General features: G+C 37.7%; 1 long non-coding RNA gene across 1 annotated transcript in view; it reads right to left on the bottom strand.

Moving 5' to 3' along the window:
• Positions 1–311: 311 nt before the first annotated feature.
• Positions 312–6,000, bottom strand: part of LOC309807711 — a 29,684-nt gene continuing 23,995 nt past the window's right edge. Inside the window, exons 2-3 of the long non-coding RNA XR_014294652.1 lie at positions 857–922; positions 312–656 (exon numbers count right to left, since the gene is read on the bottom strand). This is a non-coding gene — a long non-coding RNA (uncharacterized lncRNA). The remainder of the gene's footprint in view (positions 657–856; positions 923–6,000) is intronic.

The raw sequence follows: 6,000 nt of genomic DNA, 5'->3' as shown, positions 1-6,000 counted from the left end.
TTGTCTGTTATGCAAGCCAAAAGCAGATGGGGTAATTTGCCAGAAATAATACTATAAGGGATATAAGTAATTTGGTCCAAGTACACCGCTCTCTGGGTTGCATTATTCAAGAATAAATTTTAGAACGTCTGGAAGCAGAGGTCTTACCCAGTGTTCGAGACATATGAGGTCTCTGAGAATTTCTCTGAAATCACACTGAACATCTTGTGTACATGTATGTGTGTGTGTATATCTCCTGGGAAGTCTTTAAAAGGCTCATAAGCTCTTTTATGGCACTTCTTCATTTCACTTCTGTGCTGGGCCTCCCCATTTATGAAAGCAGAAGTTTCCGCCTCGGAGACTTTGGGCACAAGTCAGCAGGTGGTGACAGCTTTCTCTTCCAACACTGCATCTTTTAAGCATTCTTAAGAAAGCAAGCAGCCATCAGTTATGAACATCATTCAGGTGACGTTCTGTATGTATGAACGGCATTTGAGATTAAAAGACGGGGAAGAGATGGGAAGTGAGTAGACATGAGACTATTATAGGGCTCAGGAGAAAAGTGGCAGAATCTAATTACGATGGGATGAGTGGGAATACAGAAATGAGGATGGGCAGAGGATGCACATCTTGGTATTTGGTATATGCCGCAGGGTTTTTTTCACCAAGTTGTCATTCTGTGTTTGGAAAACAAAATTGGGGGAAAAATGAAATCAAAGAGTAAGTCAGTGCTTGGCATATAATAGGAATGTAATAAATTTTGGAAAGACTCACACTACCATGGTGAAACTTTTAGTATTAAACATATATTTAGTATTAAATATATATTCATTTGCAGAACAGACAGTAGTTGGACTTTTATATTAGTAATGTTTACAATACTTCAACTTCTGGTCATCTTATACAAGTTCAGTAGACCACTGATCGTTGTTGCAGTAGAGTTCTGAAAGTTTAATTTTGAGACGTGAATGAGAAATGAGGTCATGGCATAGATGCAGACAGGCAATGAAACTATAAAATTGGTAAGCTTGGTCTATGAGAACCTATATGAGCAAAGAATCTGAAAAAGAATAGATATATGTATATGTATAACTGAATCACTTTGCTGTATACCTAAAACTAACACACTGTAAATCAACTATACTTCAATAAAATTAATTTATTTTAATTAATTAATTAAAATTAAAAAATGGTAAGCTTGGTGAACTGTAGTTGACCTCGTTCAGGAAAGTAGAAGTGGGCACTGGTTCTGAGGATACAGGAGTGGTTTGCATAGAGAGAGGGCCAACTTTACTTCCTAACAGTAAGTTAAAATTAGGGGAATGCAGAGATCATAGAATAATAATCAGAAAGTGGCAGACATGTAAGAAGCAGGCTGGCTCTTCTTATATTAGAGAAAGAGAAAGCTAAATTTGTGGTGGAGATGGTAGGGCAATCATTTGAAACAATCCAGATTTCAACTGAAGTGAAGAGGTCAGAAAATATTAAGGATAAATAAAGCTTAGTTTATTCATTAGGAACATGGCAGTTAGAGTTAGTAAAAACCAGTCTCAAAATGATAATTCTCTAATTTGATAACTCTGAACTAATCAGAAAAAATATGAACTATAGTGCACATTAAGTCAATGTTGAGGAAAACGATGTATTTATTTGAGTACAATTCAGTTGTTATTTTACAATGCTTTAACAAAAGTACACGTTAAATACATCGAATTTTATATATACTGTAAGTATACTTTTTAGCATAGAAAATTACAAAATTATCTAATCTCTTAAAAGAAAATAGCATTATCCTTCTCACAAAGTTCTGAAATTAAAGAAAACAATTATGAAGATATCAACTATTCACTGAAGTTTCTGAAATAATCAGAAAGCTTGAATCAAAGAGAGATTACATTTAAGGAGGATGTGTTATTGTTTAATTCAGTGGTTAAAGAAATAGAAAAATTAAATGGGAGCACTTTTCTGTTAAACTTTCCCCTCTGGCGGCTGGTATAAATAAGGGAGCTAGTATGGACCCTCCATTTCCCTTGAACAGGTGTTAACTTCTTCCTAGAGGGTTTAACTTCATGGTTAAGAGCATGGCCTCTGGGCTCAAATCTTTTGTGCCTGAATCCTAGACATGTCACTTGTTAAGTTTGCAACTTTTGGCAAGTTTCTAACTTTCTCTAAGTCTCAGTATTTAACTGTGTAATGTGGATAATATTTGTGAGGGTTAAATGCCACTGACAAATGGTAATTGGTATACATTTAAGCGCTCAATAAATTTGTCTATCAGGAGGAGTTTGGACATAGAGGGAGATGGTAGATAGATTCTGAAGGGAAATGTGAGAATTCGTTTAGAATGAACAGTTTCGAGGAAGATAACAACTGAAACGGGGGTCCTCCTTCCCATTCAGCTGCTAGAAAAAGAGGTGTGTTTAACAGGACAGAGAAAACAGGTTGAAAACTGGTGGCCCTGTGGGCACTGGAGTAGGGGAAACAGGTTAGAAGTGTTTCACACACAGACTGAAGAAGCTAAATACTACACATCCAGCAGAGCTGTGGATATCTATTTCAGTATGTCTGTGGGTCTATCTGTACAATGTTTCTCTTGAAAAGTCAGCAAGCGCTGTGAAGACAGAGCTCCAATCCTCTCTGACACTTGTTTAGGGGAGGGTCAGCAGCAGAGAAATCTCAGAGTGGAAGACAACCTACAAATACCTGCAGGGACATACATGACTACTTGCCACTTTCCTCCTGGCATCAGAGCTCTCAAAGTAGTTTATCCCCTTTCATTGCCTTATTCATTCCCTTCATGCATCTTCCACAATCAGGCTTCTGTTTCACATTTTTTACTTCATTTTCCTCTGTAATGTTGTCATTGCAAAAATGAAGTGAACTTGCCTCTATCCTCCTCCTTCTTGTCCTCAATAAACTATGAACTGGTAAATATATATCTTCTCTTTCTCTTATCGAGAAATCCACCCTTTAGGGCGTGAAATCCTACAATGTGTAAGACAAAATTGTTCTCTTATACTTAACTGTGTATATATAAACCTTCACATTCATTATATACATTTATTATATTCAGTTGTTATTCATAATATATTTATTATATTCATATATATATATAATGAATGTGAATATCAACTTTATCCCCTTAAATTTAAGCCCTCCAGGTAATAAATATTTTTGTCTTTATGAGCTACATAGGTCTGTAACACATATTCTTTCTTTTTTTCCTTTTTTCTTTTTCTTTTCTTACAACCTTTTCAAAATGTAATAACCATTCTTAGCTCAAGAAGAGATTTCACCTTTAGGCCATAGTTTGCTTACTGATGCTTTAAAATAAATAACTCTGAATTTGAGAAAAATACAACAAAACTCAATAATCAGTTATTCATGTTGGCTATGGTCCACTTTAATGCAAGTGAGCGACAACAAGTACTACGGTGAGAATATGCTTATCAGTTCCCAACACATCTGAGGAGTGAAGGTAAGTTGTGTGAAAGGAAAATAGAAATGGAGTCATTACTGGTAGGGAGAGCTCTCTCACATGGAGCCTCTGAGGAAGCCACTGAGGAAGTGTGACTTAGGCACATCTCAGCCGAGATGGAATCTGAACTTTGACTACCTATTGCTTTGACACAGGCATCCAGAGCATCTGTCCACGTTCCAGAAACTCAAGATACTTACCGGACTCTTACCCTAAAATAACTTGTGACAGAGAATCCCTTAAGGACAAATATTTCCTTTCCTGCGTCACAGTCAATCATAATCCCTGACAGACAGCTTTAACAACCTTGTACCTTTTATCTTTATAAGTCCCTGACTCTTTCTCTTCCACAGAGCATCTCTGGGTTTTACCTGAATCTGTGTCTCCAGGATTGCAATTATCAAGACCCCAAATAAAACTTTGTTCTCTGCAGCCTCCATACTGATTATTGTTCGACAGTTGGGCCCCATAGAGCCCAACTACACATGCCCCATAGAGCATGTGTAGGTTAATGTGTGCACCTGCATGGGGATGCACAACAGCTGTTTTTTATAGGATGATCAAGGTCTCCCTGATGTGGTGACATCTGACCAGAGACTTGAAGGTAGTCGTATCCTATCTATTATCATAACCTCTAGTATCATATTCTATTTATATGTGTATGGATTACTTTTCTAGAACATTTCCAGAAGATGAAATCGTAAATGCAAGGGCCTTTGGATGGGAGAACGTTGAGTGTTGAAAGTACAAACTAAGAGGCTGGTGTTCCTGGTGTGGCAAGAGTGAGAAGAGCAGTGGATAAACTGGAGAGCCGGTGGTGGCGAAGGGGGTGCAGAAAAGATAGGGCTTTTTAGAGTCTCTTTAAGTACTTGTTCCCTTGTGGCTCCCCACCTCTTAGACAGAATCAAGGAAATGTCTAGGCCCAGGCAGTGGAGAATAGGCATTTGGTAGTTTTTGCTGAAGAGTTAAGCTTAAAAGCCTAAAATCTTTATGGACAGAGAGAAATTTTGCTAAATTTCTTCTTTACTACATCAGAGTAATAGATGGATAAATCCAAAGAATTTTCCACAAAGGAAAAGCACCATCAGGATTTGCATAGTTTTTGTTTTGTCTTGTTTTTTAACAAGAGGGAAGGGAAATTACCATTACTATTTTGAATCTGAGAAAGACTGGGGTAAAGAGAGGTTAAATGGCTCATTCACGGCAAACCTGGGCTTAAGAGTAGGACAGTCAAGAGTATTCTACATGATGCCCTCGGCCAATCACTTACTCAGAGGAAGGCCAATTATTATTTTTTTAATTAAATTAAATTAATTTATTTATACAGCAAGTTCTTATTAGTTATCTATTTTCTACATATTAGTGTATACATGTCAATCCCAATCTCCCAATTCATCCCACCACCACCACCCTTGCCCCGCTTTCCCCCCGTGGTGTTCATACGTTTTTTCTCTACATCTATGTCTCTATTTCTGCCTTGCAAACCGGTTCATCTGTACCATTTTTCTAGATTCTACATATATGTGTTAATTTACGATATTTGTTTTTCTCTTTCTGACTTACTTCACTCTGTATGACAGTCTCTAGGTCCATCCACATCTCTACAAATGACCCAAGTTCATTCCATTTTATATATGTACTATGTCTTTTTTATCCATTCGTCTGTCAGTGGGCATTTAGGTTGCTTCCATGACCTGGCTATTGTAAATAGTGCTGCAATGAACATTGGGGTGCACGTGTCTTTTTGAATTATGGTTTTCTCTGGGTATGTGCCAGCAGTAGTGGGATTGCTGGGTCATATGGTAGTTCTATTTTTAGTTTTTTAAGGAACCTCCATACTGTTCTCCATAGTGGTTGTATCAATTTACATTCCCACCAACAGTGCAAGAGGATTCCCTTTTCTCCACACCCTCTCCAGCATTTGTTGCTTGTAGATTTTCTGATGATGCCCATTCTAATTGGTGTGACTTTCAATACGCTTCCCTGGGGCAGTAGTGATTATCTTCCCAATAGCTTGGGCAGCTTGGTGAAGAAGATCAGAGGCTGACTTCAGCTTTTCATAGCTCTCCATCTTTCTACTTCCTAAATTCCCATTCCTTTTACTTGAGCAGTGGTTCATCAAATATGTAACAGCAGCAGAAGTTTCTCCTAGAAACTTGTTAGAAATGCAAAGTCCCAGCTGAGGCTCCGGAAATCATTGTTTTGACAAGCCTTCTGATTCTCACTAAAGCTTGAGACCCCTTGCTCTCCTTCTGATCTGAGAGAGAGGGAGAGGGGGAAAGAGAGAGAAAGCCCAGGAAAGAATGCTGGAAAGTAAATTCAGATAGCTTTTTATAGGGGGTTTTTACTGTGGTAACTCACAAATGGTTGAAAAAACCCCACAAATTGAAACATGTAGCTACTTTAAGCACTCTTTAGCAGAAATCAATCTTATTCCCGATCTATTACTTAATAGGTCATTTCCTCATAGGGATGACTAACAGCAATTCATCAGAAAATGCTTTTTATATTTAAATAACACTTTCTGTTCCAAGATGTCAAAA

The sequence above is a fragment of the Mesoplodon mirus genome, assembly GCF_964341445.2.
Source record: "Mesoplodon mirus genome assembly, chromosome: 7".
NCBI classification, from domain to species: Eukaryota; Metazoa; Chordata; class Mammalia; order Artiodactyla; family Ziphiidae; genus Mesoplodon; species Mesoplodon mirus.
The sequence above is the reverse complement of the archived record's forward strand: the minus strand, read 5'-3'. Positions and strand labels throughout refer to the sequence as shown.